At 39.2% G+C, this 19,176-nt stretch overlaps 1 protein-coding gene across 1 annotated transcript in view; it reads right to left on the reverse strand.

The window, feature by feature from the left end:
* The window catches only part of EDIL3 (EGF like repeats and discoidin domains 3), a 1,025,075-nt gene that overhangs the window by 221,509 nt on the left and 784,390 nt on the right, over positions 1-19,176 (reverse strand). The window lies entirely within an intron of this gene.

A 19,176-nucleotide genomic window follows, 5' to 3' on the forward strand; every position in this document is an offset into this window, starting at 1 on the left:
GGGTCACATTGTACCCCTACTCATTTACCAAAAAAAGTGTCAACAAAAAGAAAAGAAAAGAATTACTTTGTTAAAAAGAAAAAAATAATGTCCCCCCGATGTAGATCCATCATCAATGGGGGCTAACCGCCGAGTGCCTGCTCCACAGTCTGACAGTTCTTTAGTAGGTAAGGGGCGGGGCCACCTGTTAATGTCACCTGGTGGCACCATCCCATGTGACATCACTGACCTAGCATGCACCGATCGATGATGTCACAAGGGGCAATGCCATCAGGTGATGTTACCATTTTTAAGAATTGTCAGACAGCCAAGCAGGCAGTCAGTGGTTAGCCTTCGTTGTGGGCAGAGCTTTTTTTCTTTTTTCGGGTCTGGAGGTGCAGCGGGGTGTCGTGATCGATGATGGATCTACATCAGGGGGACTTTGTTTTTCTATTTTTAATAAAAGAATTTGTCAAAAACTGTGTGTATGTTTTTATTTCTTTTTGACACTTTTTTGGGTGACTGAGTAGAGGTACAATGTACCCCATTCTCATTCACCTAGAGGAGGCAGGATCTGGGGGCCTCCATGTTAAAGGAGGCTTTCAGATTCCGATAAACTCCCTACCTGCAGACCCCCACAACCACCACCCAGGGTTGTGGGGTAGAGTCCCTTTTCCCCCTCAACATGGAGACAAGGTGCTTTGGGGCAGGGACCAAAAGCACCATCCCCCATGTTGGGGGCATGTGGCCTGGTATGGTTCAAGAGGGGGGGAACCCTCGCTCGCCCCCCCCCTTACCTGGCATGCCAGGCTGCATACTTGGATAAGGATCTGGTATGGATTTTGGAGGGGACCCCACATTTTTTTTATTTTGGCATGGGGTTTCCCTTAAAATTCATACCAGACCCGAAAGGGCCTTGTATGGATTTGGGGGACCCCCACGCCATTTTGTTCAACATTTTTATATTGCTGGCAATGGCTTGCAGCAGGGAAAATCAATTTAAATGTCATTATTCTTTCTTAATATATGTCAGATTTGCTGCAGCAGGTTCTACACACGGTACAGATGCGCCACTTTGCAGGCAGACTAAGGGGACCCCCAGGCACGATATTTAAAGCAATTTTTCTTTTTTATTGTTTCACTTTAAGCATCATTAAAATCACTGCTCCTTTAAAAAAAAAATGTTTTTTTTTCTAATTGCCTTGATACATGTCTCCCAGGGAAGTACCCAGGCCTCCATACCCTTTTCTATGGCCAATAACTTGCATATAAGCTTTCAACAACCCTAGTGCTGATAAGCAGAAGTGCTAACCGCTTAGCTACTGTGCTGATTATTTTATTTTTGCCTTTTTAATTTTAGGATGTTTGTTTTTTATTTTTCTTCAATGTGTATTTGTATTTCTTTATCATTTTATCATTTATCATACCATTTTACTAAAACTTGATATTTATTTGTTTTTCATGCTGCGCACGATAGTGTTACTTTTTCTCGATCTGTGCTACTGTACACAGTGGTCTTGTCTTCTGGTTTTTTGAAGAGGCCTTGTTTACAAAAGATGAGATGTATATCATGTGTGTGAAGTGTGCTTGTCATTGTGATCGAGGAACATCACTTTCCAGAAAACCATGGTGGGTTAGCATTAGTGAAGAATGACAACCTCCTGAAGGGTAACTTATAAAGGAGAGGGCTTGTAATAGCTAGGGAGGAGAACTTAGATGTACACTGGATCACCAGCTAAACAAACATCACCAACTATTATTCATCACTTTGATCTTCAAGTTATGAGTTGGACTGGGAGGGCAAGCGTTAACTAGCCAAAGTTATCATGTCCTTGGTTTGGGTTCTACATGTTCAGAACAGGACAGCCAGTACAGTTGTGCAAAACTGAATGTAAAGTTTGAGCTCAACTTTAAATGGAGCAACTGTTGAATTCTCTTGGAATCATTCAGCATATGTAGGTGTTCATTCACACTGAGCACTTCTCTGCAGACCAGAAGTCTCCGGAGCAGATGTAACACCTATAAATATGCTAAAGGAGAATGCTGAGAAGTTTTTTTTTTTTTTTTTTTATCTGAATCAATACGCATTCTTCAACCCCATACTTTTAATCGAAAGGACATTAAAGTCAGCATGAAGACTTAAATATTAACAGTAATTAGACCTGGCCAATATGGACATGGCAGAAAATAGCCAGGATTGTTTTTATTTATTTTTGCCTCTTTTTTACTTTAGCACCCAGAAATATAACTCTCCAAGAGGACCAGAAGCCTGCTAAAATGTTTTCTAATAAATTAATTAAATAATAAATAATAAAGGATTGGCATTCAGTGTCCTGGGGTATGTCTTTGAGACTCCCATATCTCAGATATTTTAATGATCCCTATGAGATTGACATATTTTGCCTCTGTCGCCTGATGGCTACTAAATACAAAATGCTCAAATCTTTTTCAGCTGAACAAAATGAATTCTTATGATACATTCACTTGTATACTTTAAAGATGCTTGTGTGAACAATTTTTAAACTTCCTGCAATCTTTGAAAATATAAATCTCAGTTGTTGTAGTAAGAGAATAAAATAAAGCAGAGTGACCAAATGTTTATAGAAAAAACTGTAACACTTATGTCTAGTAAACTTTCAGTCGGGAGCAGTAAAAACAGGCAGTAAGGAGCCACATTTTTACTGCTCCTCTAAATCTTGTAAAATCTTTATTTTCACTCTTTCTGGAAGAAAAGACAGTACAAACATTCCCGACATAAGACTTTAGAACCATCTGATACATAATACATTCAAAGGCATACAATCCGAATGAAAGGGTTTTCACCATTATCAAACTTGCAAAATGATGCAAGTTTGATAATGGTAAAGTCTTAAATTATAGTAGCAGCCATAGGGAATGCAATGTAGAAGGAGAGGGACAATGGGAAAAGGAACCAAGGAAAAAGGAAGGGAAAGGGGGTAGAAGAAGATACATAACCGAGGGGAGCAGGGAGAGCAGAATAATCCTCCTGCTCCCAGATAAAACCAGAATGTGGAACAAGAACCAATGTGCTACCTAGCTATTCCCTGGTCACCCAGTCATACAATAAAAAGCTATAGAATCAATACTCGTCTAAGCAAACTCAGATATTCATTGTGTTAATTGTTTAAACATGTCAGAGGAGGTGAAATGTATCCACAAAGCCCAAATATTATAGAACTTGTAATTATCAGTACATTGGTGCCTCCACTCCTCAGCTTCCTGCACCTTCTGTGGCCATTCTCTAACTTTAAGGACTACAAGGACTTCCAATGGATTAGAATGAGGCATTTGCCTGCATTAAGGAGGTGTGGAATCAATAAACATGTATAGGTCTCTACTGACAATTGCGTATCAAGAAATAGCATTGAAAAAGAGGCTCATTCTCCCGGCACATGCCCTGGCCAACATGCTTTGCTTCGAGGCGTATACCCCCTGTCGCACTCGGGAGGCAGTAGCACCACTGTACACAACCCTTTCAAGTAAATGGAGTCATGCTAAACCTCCCCGTAAATGTGTGTAATGCACATGGTTTAGGAGTGGTCCTGAGAACTTTACAACAGTAAAACAGGCAGTGAAGAGGTGACATATCTCCTCACAGCTGCCTGTCAAAAGCCCTCTGGAAAATTATCCACTGCCAAACGCTCTTTAAAGGGTGGCGCTAGTGTAAACAAGCACTTTCCTCAAATAGTAATTCAATTTCCAAAAGTCATATAGAGTATCAATTTCATAACTGATTATGTCTCACTAGATAACACAGTAAACTTTAAACTCAAATTGTATGCCACTTTAAAGCTGAACTCCAACTTTCTTTTCACTAGAACTAAATGGAATAATCAATCCCAGCATAGATCATACCCCTGTACAATATTGTTCTGTTGTCTGCACATCCCCTGATATTCTGGGTTTAGTTGTGCCTTTGTTTTATGTGACACTCTGTATATCCTGCTGGAAGACTCTGTCCCTTCCACAGCCGCTTCCTGCGTGCCCAAAGTCTGTAACACTTCCCTGTGTAGTCTTTCAGGCTTTGCAAATATGTAACTTCCTTTACAGCTCTGATGGTGTGTGGGATTGAATACATCCTAATTAGCATTCAATCCCACCCATTCACACCTACAGGAAGAGTCCAAACCTCCCAAGTCCCACCTCACAGATCACAATATTATTCAAAAAGGAACCCCCTTCGTACACAGCCTGTTCTGAAAGCTAGCTGTGCTGTTGCTGGGCAGGATTGAATGGATCATAATTAGAAATCAATCCTGCCCAGTTAAAAATGCCAATCAGTGTGAATATGGAGAGTCCCACCCCTCAGATCCTGCCCTCCCAGGATCCCTACTCTCTGTGAAGTGATTCATTTACATATGAAGGACACACCTTGAAAAAGGGGGGACATAGGATATTTATTAGCAAATATAACTTTCAACTCTCAGCAGCAATTCCCAAATATAGGGACAACAGAACATGAAATTGGCATAGAATACTTTAGTACGTTGTACATTAAAGCGGAGTTCCGCTTAAAAAAAAAAAATTAAAAGTCAGCAGCTACAAATACTGCAGCTTTTGACTTTTAATAATAAGACACTTACCTGTCCCAGGGTCCAGCGTTGCGGGGGATCTAAGCCCTGCTCGTCTCCCGTCTCCCCCTCCGCTCTGCGGCGCCGGTATGTTAACTGTGGGCACCCGGCTGTGGTTTCACAGCCAGGCACCCACTGCGCATGCGTGAGCCACGCGCTGTGACTAGCCCCGCAATCATCTTGGACCTGTGACGTGTCCCACATGATTGCCTAGAGGGAGGGGGGAGAGGTGATCATCCTTCCGACACTGAGGGTGCGCCAGAAGGAAGTGGGATCGGGAACCCTCTGAAAAGAGGGTATCCGCTCCCCCCCCCAAAAAATGACATACCAAATGTGGCATGTCAGGTGTTCACCTTCTCTTAAAGCAGAATTTCCATTTTTGGGTGGAACTCCGCTTTAAATACATTTTATATCAATTTATATTTCTATAAAAGGGCATATTCAGACAATTAGGTATTTTTCTTTTAGAACAGATGACATTAACAGTGTTCAAGATAGGAGATACAGATTACTTAGAGTCTTCTATTACTTTGGAAGAGCTGGGAAGAGTGTTAGCGACACTTTCTATTAACACAGCAGAGCTATATAAGACTTATAAAGAAATCCTCTAGCCATCGTTACTGGACATTAATGCATCTTTTGAGCTCGATTTATTACCAGCCTCTATGTCTGAAGCAGTATTGGTGGCTATTTTGAAACCAGCTAAGGAAGCAGGGCATACAGATTCATATCACCTTATACCCTTAGATGTTAAATTAATAGCTAAATGTTAGCATATCACTTGGTTGTAGAAATATATTATATAATAAATCCTGATTGGCTTTGTGTCCAATAAATCTACAATACTTTATATCTTACAAAGTTTTAAAAATATACAAATACAGATAATATGGGAGCTAGGGCTATACTATACGAAAGCCTTTTATAGTATTAAATGGTATAAGAATGGATTAGAATAAATAATATTTTGTCTGCACAATTTATATTACAATGTGGCAGTTGTTGAGGGTGTCCCCTATCCCCATTATTATTTGCAATAACTCTTGAATCGTTGGTTGCAAAGATCAGACATTCCTTGAACACCAATGGGTTTAAACAAGGTCTAACAGACAAAAAAAAAAAAAACTGTGCTGTATGTATTATTATTATTATTATTATACACAATTTATATTGCACCAACAGTTTACGCAGTGCTTTACAATGTAGAGGGGGGACAGCACAATTACAGTACAGTTTAATACAGAAGGGACAGGGGGGCCCTGCTCATAGAGCTTACATTCTAAAGAGAGGAAGTGGTGGTACAAAAGGTAATAGATGCGGGGAATGATTTGATGGAGGTGTAGATGATGTTCTTTTATATTTAGGTGATATAAGTCACTGCTTGGACAATGTTTGTTATGTCTATAATTTTAATCTTTGGTAATTTTTCAGGATTATTATTCAATTGGAGTAAATCTGTATTGTTACCCATTGATTGATTGAAACCCTCTCTGCTTCCACATCCATTAAGATGTTTACCTCTTTTAAATATTTAGGTTTATTATTTTTGCAAATCCTAAGATGTATATTTGACTAAATGTGGATCCAAATTTCCGACACAGTGTACATCATGGTGTAACCTTCCTTTGTCTTTAGCTTTTAGGGCCAGCGTTATAAAGGGGATCTAGATGACCCATTTATTAATTTACTTCATATTTCACCAGAGTGGATGGTAAAGAATACCTTTATTGAAATCAATAGAATTTTTGCAGATCTTATATTAAGGACCCACGAAATAACTTTTAGAAATATTACAGCACCCAGCTGATGAGGGTGGTACAGCCACGCTAGTCCATGGATATATTGAGTAGCCCTGTAGGTGCAACACTCTGTGGGCTGAGGTAAGGGGATACACCCCATTTATCAGTTGATAACTGCATGTGTGGGAGGGGTAGAATTTTTAAAGGCATTAAAGGAGAGTATCTTCTCTTCTCTGTGCAATGCCCCTATTTTCTAATTGTTGAATAACATTTTTAGATTGTTAAAGGGTAACTCCACTTTCATGGGGAAATAAAATAGCGAATAAAGAAAAAATAATATAGCATGTACAATTGCGATACAAGTCATATTGTAATTGAATGTTATTAAAAATTACCTGTCTGCAGTTGGTGTTTCTATAAATGGTATCAAGGTATGTTTCTTCTTACAACATAATCAGGATCGCTTTAAATAAACAATATTATGCTATGGCACCTTTGCCATTCTATTTTTAATGGAATAATACGGTGGAGAGGAGGTTGTTGTATAGAAGGCTATACTGGTTCATCTCCAGTTGACATTAAAGCAAGTTCAAAGACCCACAAATGAATAGAAAAGGTGCCATAGTGTAATATTGTTTATTTAAAAAACACATACAAAATGCTAGATAGCTGTTTACATTTAAAAGTGCCTTTTCCTGGCACTGAGGGCATGTATTACTGTGCCGCCCAGCCTGAGCTTATGGGTCGGCGTGTGTTCCACCACCGCAATGCAAAAAAACGAAAGTTCGGGAGCCGGAAGTAACATGACCGGAATGCGCCTCGAGGTATGTTTTGTCTTACAACATAATCAGGATCGCTTTAAATAAATAATATTATGCTATGGCACCTTTTCCATTCTATTTTTAATGGAATAATATGGTGGAGAGGAGGTTGTTGTATGGGTTCATCGCCAGCTGACATTCAAGCAAGTTCAAAGACCCACAAACCAAGCTTAATTCAACCTTTTTTTTTAGTTAAAGAGGTCATGTCTTTCTGCTGAGTAGGAGATCTCAACCACACACATCGGTTGCAACTGCAAAGATGACTGCCTATGGTGATGGTGTTATGATTTGGCAATATATCACAGAAGAATTTATGGACTTTTTAAGGATTTCATTGATCTATTTTAACTGTATATTCACTTATTAAGCAGAGTGCACTTTATTATGTATATCAAGTTGGAATTGCAAAGTTTTATTTGATGTTTGTGACATTTCACTGATTACTGCCAGCACTTTAGCGCCCCCTACCATTGTTTAAAAATAGACCTAACTGTACCAGATGTGAACAAGCCCTGGGACATTTTACACATCTTATCTGGAGTTTTCCCAATGGAAAGATGTTGTTAAATATTTTACTGGAAAATATTGTATGTAATTCATATACCTATTTTTTTTAATTGTTTACACTGTGGTTTGTTTACAGGACTCTGTTTACTGATATATTGGATATAGCACTAGAACTTGCATTAGATTAAAAGGGATAGAAGGAGGATTCATAAATAATCTTAATATTTTCCCTTGTTGACAATAGCTTGCCTATTAGTCTTGGAAATGGCCAGACTATAGTATCAAGAGTCATCTACCCCCCCCCCCCCCCATAGACTTCAGTAGGGCTTACTGCTGAGTTAAGTTTTTTGCAGATTTCAAGCAAGGTTTGACAAACCCCACAAATTGGACTCAAACAGATTTACTCATCCTTAAATAAAACCCCAAATTCATGCATTTTAGAATTGTATTTAATTGACAAGGATAATTTAAAGGAGCTTCTGTAATTCTGTAAAGCCCATTACATCCTTAAAAATCAAAAACACCTTATATTTGTACTCCTCTTTGAACCCAATGCTTTTTGCCAAAACATTACTAAAGTCAAAATATAAAAAGGATAGTACAGTATTTTGTGAAAATGTTAAACCAAAAAATGACAATGTCAATCTTACCCTTAAAGACAAACCTAAAATGACCTGTGTGCTCTATTCCCAATGCAACGCTGGCTTCAATTACAGAAAATAATTAACTCATTTTTATACTGTCAATTTACCTTAACCAAGACCAAACTGATTACTTAGTATTAAGGCTGAGAGAAATATAGGAGTTGATTATGTAGAGTTGTTTTAGAAATGAAACATCCCATGGGGCTTATTAGAGGAGCTGAAATTTTGTTTCTACTTAAAGTCGGTTGATAATGAAAGAGAAAATAGTTAGAACCACATTAACACATACATGTAGGTATTAGACATTGTCACACTTAAGTGAGAATAAGTGAGAAATAATGAGCTAGGTTATGGGAGAAGGAGTAGATCAGCGATGAATTGCAATTACTAAAAAGCTGAACCGAGAGATCTGCTGAAGACCTTTTTTCAAAATCAGGTTTAGTTAATGTATTAAAGTCACTCTACTATTCTGTGACTTTCATCTTAAAGCAGAGGTGACATCTAGGTTAAAATGTCTAAATCAAAATAGCTTTGAAAAACACTTCAGATGTGATTTACAAGCAAAAAAAGGAAAATATCAGTCTGATTGGAACAGCACTTCCCACCGACTTTTGCAATGTGATCCCATTACATTGTTCTTTATAGGGCTTGATGGATCAGTGTGTGACTAGTGACTTACAATAGTTATCACATGGAATCATTTGATTTTACTGCTGCAATGCAATGCATTTGCTTTTACAATGCCTCCCATTCAATGAACTACAATGTTCCTGTATAAAAGCTACTTACCTGTCCCTAACATGTGATAGCAGGCAGGTTTGTGTGACTCTACACAATTCCAGCACTCATCTACAGCCTCCCATGGGATCTCTGAAAACTGGGGCACATTTATATGCATCCTAGTCTTCATCTAGGAAGACTTGCTGTTAGAAGAGCCGTGGGAACCTTGAGTGGAGAGTGTGAACAAGTTTTGCTTTTGACTGCTGGTCATTGCTGTGTTGCATTTTTCATTTTTTTTGGGGGGGGGGGATTTCCTTGCAGCTTTTTTTAACACCCTCTCTGTCACTTTTTAAACAGCCTTTTTTTTTCTTTCCTTCCTTCAGCCTACTAATTAAGGGGAGTGGTTAATTGATCACAGGTGCTTGAGGCCTATATAACTCTCTGTAGAACTCATTTTGAGCCTGCTCATCTTGAGCTTGTTGGAACTTAGACCAAATGGAACTGGACTAAGTGGTGAGTTAAAAAACAGAGTTGAAAACAGGAGGTTATAACAGGGTTCAAATTATCTGTGTAGTGTGAGTACCTGAGTGTTGTCTGAGTAGTGTGTGGATCGTTAGTACCTGTGTATTATGTATACTTGTGTTTTGCACGTCCCATGTACCTTTGTATTGCGAGTGCACGTGGGCTGCGAGTGCACATAGGCTGCGAGTGCACGTTGGCTGTGAGTGCACATGGGCTGCGAGTGCACGTGGGCTGTGAGTGCACATGGGCTGCAAGTGCACATGGGCTGCGAGTGCACATAGGCTGTGAGTGCATGTGGGATGGGAGTGCACGTAGGCTGCGAGTGCATGTGGTATGCGAGTACACATAGGCTGCGAGTGCATGTAGGCTGCGAGTGCACGTGGGCTGCAGGTGCACGTTGTCTGCAAGTGCACGTTGTCTGCGAGTGCACATAGGCTGCAAGTGCACGTAGACTGCGAGTGCATGTTGTCTGCGAGTGCACGTTGGTATGAGAGTGCACGTGGGTCTGCGGGTGCACATGGTCTGCAAGTAACTGTGTATTGTCTTGTTGAGTACCTGTGTATTGAATTGTTGAGTAGTAGTGTCAGGAAGCTAGATGTTAGGTAATTTGGACAGGGTATAATCCCAATCCTCATTAAATTGGTAGCTACGATGCCCGGCGGTTATGGAGATGCGACTCAGTGTACATCTTGCGGCATGTATGCATTCCTTGATTATCTGATCGAGAGCAAATACTGCTGTGCAAAATGTAAGCACATTGTTTCCCTGGAAGCCCAGGTTCTGAATCTAGGGAAGCAGCTGTCAGCACTGAGAAGACCCTCCATACTAAAAGAGAGCTGGGAACGTACCCGGGAGGTGCCAGCAGGGGCCAGCACAGAGACAGGTGGAGACAAAGAGGTGCAGGTACCAGAAAAGAGTAGATGGGTGACAGTCAGGAAGGATAGAGGCGGAAGTGCAAGGGAGGCCGATCCTTGGTTGGAGTATCCCAATAAGTACGCTCCATTGAGTGACATTGGTGAAACCAGTCAGGGACCAGCACTGCTGGAGCTGAGGGACTCTCCTAGCTGCCAGGGGAAGAACTCCTCCAGTGAGAGTGGGGGGGTAGTGAAGGGAAAGGATAGACAGTTTCTGGGGGTAGGGGACTCTATTCTTAGAAGGGCAGAGAGGGCAATCTGTGAAAAAGACCTGAAGCGCCAAACTGTATGCTGTCTACCGGGCGCTCGGGTTCGGAACATCACAGATCTGGTGGCCAGATTACTGGGAGGGGCTGGGGAAGGCCCGGCTGTCATGGTGCACGTTGGCACCAATGACAAAGTCAGAGGAAGATGGAGTGTCCTAAAGAATGATTTTAGGGACTTAGACCAGAGAGTAGTAGTAGGTAAGTATAGTAACAAGTCCTAGTTGCAATCTAGTTGCAATCTCGGAACACCCAATAAGAGGATATTATGTGACCGGTCTAAACTACGTGGCATGTTACCAATGCCAGGAGCCTGGTGGACAAGATGGGTGAACTAGAGATACTGTTGTACGAGGAGGATTTAGATTTTGTGGGATTTCAGAGACTTGGTTCAACAGTTCTCATGATTGGCTGGCAACCATTCAAGGGTATACCCTTTATCGCAGGGATAGAGAGGTTAAAAAAGGGGGAGGGTTATGTCTATATATCAAGAATAATGTATAAGTGAATGTGAGAGATGACATGGAACTAGGGAGGAGGTGGAATCCTTACGGGTAGAGCTCCAAAGGGATGAAGCTAAGGGGAAAATAATACTGGGAGTATGCTATAGGCCCACTAACCTGAGGGAGGAGGGGGAGGCGGACCTCCTATTACAATTTGGATTAGCAGCAAGGATGGGACGTGTTATCATAATGGGGGATTGTAATTATCCAGACATAGACTGAGCGGAGGGAACCACACATTCATCTAAGGCTCGCCAGTTCTTAAATGTCTTGCAGGACAATTTCATGGGTCAGATGGTAGACGCACCAACTAGAAATAAAGCATTACTAGATCTACTGATTACCAACAATGCAGACCTGATCGTAGATGTGGAAATACGGGGCAATTTAGGAAACAGCAATCACAGGTCAATTGGCTTCAGTATAAATCACACAAATAGGAAACATAAGGGAAACACAAAGACACTGAATTTCAAAAGAGCCATGTGACAGACCTAGCCAGAACAGAGGCTGTTGGAGAGGACTGTATGCAAGCCTGTTGCCTTTTGATTATGGGCCCTGGATTTTCAATGGAACAATACTCTTTGTGAGGTGAATGAGAAATCCAGGCTGAACTGTACTAATCGGACTCAGTCGTGTATATATGTATATATTGTATGGGGACTCCTTACTGTAGATTTGTGTCCCTGAAGAGGGAGGGGGGATTCCTCCAGCAGCCTCCTGCTGATAAGACTGATTCATTCTGTTGGGACACATCCTGTGAGGAGATGCTGGTGTCATCAACCTGTGTTTATGTTAATTGAGGGAGCTGATCACATTAGCCACCAGCCCTGGCTAGGAGACGAATGGTCTAGGCTGAGGAGGGGGTAGATTGTTGTTTGTATTGTTAATTGTAATTATCTCCAGCTATTGTGTTTATATTAATGTGAGAAGCTCGGTGCCCACAAGTCTGTCATCTGGTCTGGGTACATTTTGTAGTAAATTAGCTCATGTTAATTAGGTTAGCTTTGAGTCATCCCTGCTGTATAAATGTCTGTGAGATCTCAAATAAAAAGTTAGTTCTGATGTACTCCAAGACTGGTGTTGTCTAGTTCTTGGGGTTCCTATAGCCAGATCCATTGGACTCGTGTTCCAGAACTTAGGAAGCGGTATATGACGGAAGCACTCAAGCGGAGTGTGGGACGTTCCGTGACAAGCCAACTTCCCTAAACTACAAACCTTGCTAGAAGATATAAATTGGGATAAAATCTTAGGAACAAAGAACACGGAGGAGAGATAGGTTTGCTTTAAGAGCATATTAAATAAGGGCATTAGCCAGTGCATCGCATTGGGAAATACATTTAAAAGAGCGAACAAAAGTCCCGGATGGCTTAACGCCAATGTAAAAATGCATATAAAAACAAAAGAGAAGGCCTTCAAAAATACTAGGTTGAAGGATCATCATCAGCATTCAACCTTTATAATGAATGCAACAAGAAATGTAAGGGTGCAATTAGGGCAGCTAAGATAGAACAAGAAATTCTTTAAGTATGTAAACAATAAAAAAGGAAGGATAGACCATATTGGCCCCTTAAAGAATGAGGAAGGACATCTGGTTACAAAGGCTGGGGAGATGGTGAAGGTATTGAATTTATTCTTCTCAGTCTTCACAAGGAAATCGGGGGGCTTCAATAACCAAGACTGCAGTGTTTATCCTTGTGACACATGACAGGAAGCACCCTCATGGCTAACAGGAACAATGGTCCTGTTAGCCATGAATAGGCACTTCCCCATTCTGAGGCACCAAGACACAATCGCCGGGAGATGAGTCCGCCGGTCCCACGGGCATGGTCACGCTGTACGCGGCACGCGCGAGCCTGCTATCCCTGGCTCTTAAAGGGGATGTACAGGTTCACCCATTTGCCCACCGCTGCCATTGTGCCAACGTACATCGGCATGCAGCGGTCGGCAAGTGGTTAACAAGACACTTGACCACTCATTAAAATTAGAAGAAAAGAGGTTTAACCTTAAACTACGTAGAGGCTTCTTTACTGTAAGAGCAGCAAGGATGTGGAATTCCGTTCCACAGGCAGTGATCTCAGCATTCATAGTTTAAAAAAACTATTAGATAAGCACCTGAACGTCCGCAACATACAGGAATATACAATGTAATACTGACATATAATCACACACATAGGTTGGACTTGATGGACTTGTGTCTTTTTTCAACCTCACCTACTATGTAACTATGTAACAATACCTGGCCCCACCCTTTCCTACCCAAGAGAGATCAAAATGTTGTTTTCAATACAGGTTTTGGTTTAAAGTGACTCTAGTCAAAAAAAAGTACCCTGTTTTAGAATACTTTGAATAATTACCTTTCCAGTGCGTGGTGAATCTGAACTCCACTGTCTTCATGCGCTACAGTCTCCAGGTGTGTTGGATGTCTTGTTCCCCACTGTATTGATTGGTTCCTTCTATTGGCCCTTATATTATGGGCGGTAAAAAATAAAAAAAATATATATCATCAATCTCAGTCAACCATCTTTATTAAAACAACTATAGTCCCAGTTGATATTTAATCAGAGACCCAATTAATTTTTGAACTTTGGTCATATACTCAATATGGCCTAAATATCGACTGGGACCTTAATTGTTTTCATTAATGATAGTTGATTGAGATTGATTTTATATATTTTTTTATTTTGTAATGCCCTATTGGGATAATATATTTAAATTATGTAGAATATAATATGAATTAGGAGTTATGCATTTTTGCAAGTATTTTGTTGATTATTGGAGTAATGGTTTTAATTTTGTAATGGGAACCACTCTCTTACTATGGACTGTTATTTAGAATGAGCAGGTGATCATTTTTAAATTGCCCACTAGATGATGTTATACTAATAATGAATTAATGTGGTTTATAAATTAAACTTTAATATTTTTTTATCACATTTAACTTATTTAATAACATATGAAGGTTTATAATCATGTTATCAATTATTAAATGTATGAATTTGTGATTGATTTAATGTATTTATATGTAGCTAAAGGTCATGGCTTAGGAGAGGTTTTCACTGATAGCAACATGTATTTATATGGTGCACCTGTCATCATGGCCAGCCAATCCCCTTGAAAATGTCTCTTCAGATGAAACGCGTTGGAATGGGGATTATGCTGACGTCATCATACCGACTGACCAGCCAGCAGTGTGTTTGTGACATGTTAAGCAGTACATGTATCTGGCCCCCACCTAACAACTGTACATTGATTTTCTCCATCAGCACATCCCCCCCAGTTATTACCTCTTGTATTTCTTGACCCTCCCTCTTAGATTGTAAGCTCTAAGGAGCAGGGACCTCTGATTCCTACTGTATTAAAGTGTATTGTATTTGTACTGTCTACCCTCAAGTTGTAAAGAGCTGCGTGAACTGTCGGTGCTATATAAATCCTGTATAATAATTAAAATGTTTATTCTAAGTGGGTATCTTCCTTTTAGTTAATAAATAGTTCTGGTGGTTATACACTATGGAGTGTTTGTGATCTTTTTTTGCCAGTGCTGAGCCATTTCTCCCTGCTGGTATGCTCTGTGGTTTCCATCTATCCCTTCTGCATACTGAACCTGTGCTGGGCTGTGTGACTGGATTGAGGCTGACATTACCCTGGATTTATTGAGTGTTCACTAGACCTCCTATAATTTGGGTTTTGGTAAGAAGCAGATATTTCTTTTGAATGGTGGTAGAACTCACTGGGAAGATACTGATCAAGTTCACACGGCACTGTTGGATTTGTTAGCATTTTTGCACATATGGTTATGGACTCACAGCAGACTATACTTTAAAGGCCCAGTGACTTAATTGTGTTATTAATTTGTTATTTGTTTATTTATTGTTATCACCTTATGATCACATGATTGTGAATACTCCTTCATTACCAAGACATTTTTCAGTTCTTCAGTGCTGAGACAGTTTAACTGACAATTACTCTGTCATAAAATTCTGTATCCAAATGAATTGTATAGTATTTTTTGAGACAGACAAAGCTTTTTTGTTGGTATTCATGATCACTGGGATTTTTATTATTTTTTTACTATAGAAAGGAAAAAAGACTAAACATTTTGAAAAAAAAAAAACTCTTTCCCTTACTTTCTGTAAAAATAAAAATGTCATGATAGTACGAAAACCCCCCACATGACACCCCCCCTTTTTCAGAAAGTATACACTGATCTAATTTTTTGCCACAATTTTTTGGAAATGAAGACACACGCCCTTATTAATGGAGTTAAACATGGAGCCTATGCACCAGATACAATGATGCACAGGTCATACACAGAAGATTAGAATGTGCACTGCTGAAAAATTTGTTCGTTTTTGTTTCATTCATTTTTGTCTTTTTTTTCGTTTTTCTGGTCATTCGTTATGATCATAATTCTTAAATTCGTAAATTCAAAAATTTGTAAATTAGAAAATTCGAAAATCCGAAAATAAGAAAGAAAATCTGATAATTTGAAAGAATAATTAACTAACTAATAATAACTAACTATTAAATTATAGGTATTGGAATTTCCTTTCAAATTTGGCTGTTAGGCTGCATTCACACCAGAGCGTTTTCAGCTCATAAAACGCTTGTAAAATGCCTGAAAAACGCCTAACAAGCAAAATCCCATTCATTTCAATGGCACCTGTTTACATCTGAGCATTTTGTCACCTGAAGAAAAACGCCTGAAAAACGCCCTAAGCTCAAAAAAGGACATGAGCTTCTTTGGGGCAGATTACAGGCGCTTTTCTGCCTTCTACAATGATGACCTGAACAAAATTGCGGCAAAAACGTGGTAAAAATGCACGACTTTGAAACGCTCAGGTGTGAATGCAGCCTAAAGTGAATGTAACGAATACGAATTTATCCAAAGTTCAGAATTATCCAAAATAATGAATCTCACATCTAAAAAAATGGAACGGAACAAATGAATAATAAATAATAATAATAATAATAATAATAATAATAATAAAACATTTTTTTACTAGTTAAGTTATTATTAGTGAGTTATTGTCTCAGATTTTCACATTTCTGGGTTTTCGGAATTTCGAATTTCGAATTTCAGAATTTTTCGAATATACAAATTTTCAAATTTAAGAATATTCAGAAAAATTTGTGAAATGGGTTTTAGTTAATTCGGATATTTCTAAATGAATGAATTTGTTGAAATTTGTTAAAAAACGAATTTGGAACGAAACAAATTGCACATGTCTACAGAAGAGTGAGAAAGTGAAGGAGTTAAAGTACTGGTCACATACCAGTATCATGAAGGGGTTAATATTCAGATGTGCAGAATAAGGGAGGTGAAAGGGTTAATATATAGATCACACAAAGACAGCATGGAGAAAGTATGTGTAGGAGAGGAGGGGGAAATGAACTGCCTACCGTCTGTCTGCCATCGGTTGGCTGGCACTCCTACGCGAATCGCCGTAGCTGTACGGCGGGAGCTTTAAGGAGTATAGGGAGGTGAAGAATATATATCGGCCTAAACTGATGAAGAAATTTGTTTTTGTTTTTTTTTAATTTTGGGATATTTATTATAGCAAAAAGTAAAAAATATTGTGTTTTTTTCAAAATTGTTGCTTTTCTTTTGTTTATAGCACAAAAAGTAAAAACCGCAGAGGTGATCAAACACCACCAAAAGAAAGCTCTATTTGTGGGAAAAAAAGGACATAAATTTTGTTTGGGTACAATGTCACATGACCACGCAGCTGTCAGTTAAAGTGACGCAGTGCCATATCGCAAAAAATGGCTTGGTCAGAAAGCGGGTAAATCCTTCCGGGGCTGAAGTGGTTAAAGGGTTAATGAAATGATTCCTGTGTTACAGAAATAGAACTAATTAATTTGCAGCTGTTGATTCACCCATTCTGTCCCCATTGATAATTAGACTATCTCTCTGCTTTCCTTGTTGTAAAGGAAAGGGAGGGATCAGCACAGTAAACAATACTATGTGATTGCTGTGACAAGTAATCGATTGTTACCCATTTGCTTGGTACATACATTTAGTACTAAAGGTGTTAAAGCAGTATTGAACCTAAAAACAAAAATGTATTAGTTCTTTTTTTTCCTGGTTTTCACCTTTCGATCCAGCCAGTAAGTCTGCTATTTTTCATCTTCCTTTAACAGAACAAGCTGCGTGCAAAAGGGCTGAGACAAACCATTTAACACTGGCCACTGACAGCGGTGCCTACATTAAAAAGGACTAAAACTAAACAATAAATAAACACTAAAGGAAGAAAATGAATGCAACAACCACTTTTAAGGATTGGTAAATATTACGCTTTTTGTTTTTGAGTGTAATACCACTCTAAAGACGTCAGAGTTCATATCACCCATCTGAGAGTTAAGTATGTAACAGTGTCTATTGCAGAGAGCCTTTATTACACTTTACATACAAGTGACAGGGCCGTGTTTAAAAGCAAAGCATGGAAGTTCCAGTGTGGGAATCACCCAAAATGTCATGCTTCAGTCACCTGAAAATGTAATGTGTGGATCTTTACTCTCCATTTAAAGCTAGCAGGGGGAAGTGCCATGGGCCAGGGAACACATTTTTTTTTAATGCTCAAGGAATAGGAGTTTGAATTTTTAGGAAATCTTTTTTTTTTTTTTTTTAAAAAAGCATTTCTTTATTTTTTGCCTATGCATTGTGTTAAGAGGGTAAGCTGTCATTTCCTTAGTTTGCCAGGCAGGGTGTGACAACTTAAATGCACATATGCTTAGATCAGTGGTTCTCAACTCCTGTCCTCAGTGCCCACTAACAGGCCAGGTTTTATGTATTACCTTGGGGAGATGCAGACTAGAATACTGCAATCACTGAGCAGCAAAAGATATCACCTGGGATGTATTTCAGTTATCTTGCAAACCTGGCCTGTTAGTGGGCCCTGAGGACAGGAGATAAGAACAACCAGCATAGATAGACATATGCCTGCTATACTCCATTGTTTTATTCGGGGTAAGAAAAAACCCTTTTTAAAGGTTTTGAGGTTTCGGGTTTGGAAGTCAGATGTAGCGATATTCCACTGGCTATAAACAAGTCTTGAAGTGACTGTAGCTTCTGTTGCTTCTGTATGCTATTCTCAAAAGAAATACTTTACAGGGTCATTTTTAGGACCTCACAGTAGAAAATGCTAAAAAAAAATAATGGGAAAGCACATTTAACCCTTTCATGACTAAGCCTATTTTTGACATTTGGTATTTACAAGTTTAAATCCGTATTTTTTGCTAGAAAATTACTTAGAGCCCCCAAACATTATATATATATATATATATATATATATATATATATATATATATATATATATTTTAGGAGAGAATCTAGAGAATAAAATGGCGATTGTTGCAATATTTTATGTCACACAGTATTTGTGCAGCAGTGTTTTAAACGCAACTTTTTGGGAAAAGGGACAATTTCATTCATTTTAAAAAAAAGTAACAGAAAATTTAGTCCAGTTTTTTTGTATAATGTGAAAGATGATGTTACGCCGAGTAAATAGATACCAAACATGTCATGCTTTATAATTGCACGCACTCGTGGAATGGCGACAAAGTACGGTATCTAAAAATCTCCATGTGATCTGTGTTTACAATTAGGAGGCTGGAACGAAGCCACTTATGGCTTCGTTCCAGACTGTCACTAGCCGCTGGAGGTGGTGGATTGTTGATTGGGCCTCCCGGTGGAACGGGAGGCCCGGTATGAGCAGTAAGAGCTGTTTCGTTTTAAAAAAACGAAACAGAAAATTTAGCCCAATTTTTTTGTATAATGTGAAAGATGATGTTACGCCGAGTAAACAGATACCAAACATGTCATGCTTTAGAATTGCACGCACTCGTGGAATGGCGACAAACTACGGTACCTAAAAATCTCCATAGGCGACGCTTTCAATTTTTTTTATGGTTACCAGGTTAGAGTTACAGAGGAGTTCTAGTGCTAGAATTATTGCTTTCGCTCTGACAA

The sequence above is a fragment of the Aquarana catesbeiana genome, linkage group LG01, assembly GCF_042186555.1.
Source record: "Aquarana catesbeiana isolate 2022-GZ linkage group LG01, ASM4218655v1, whole genome shotgun sequence".
NCBI classification, from domain to species: domain Eukaryota; kingdom Metazoa; phylum Chordata; class Amphibia; order Anura; family Ranidae; genus Aquarana; species Aquarana catesbeiana.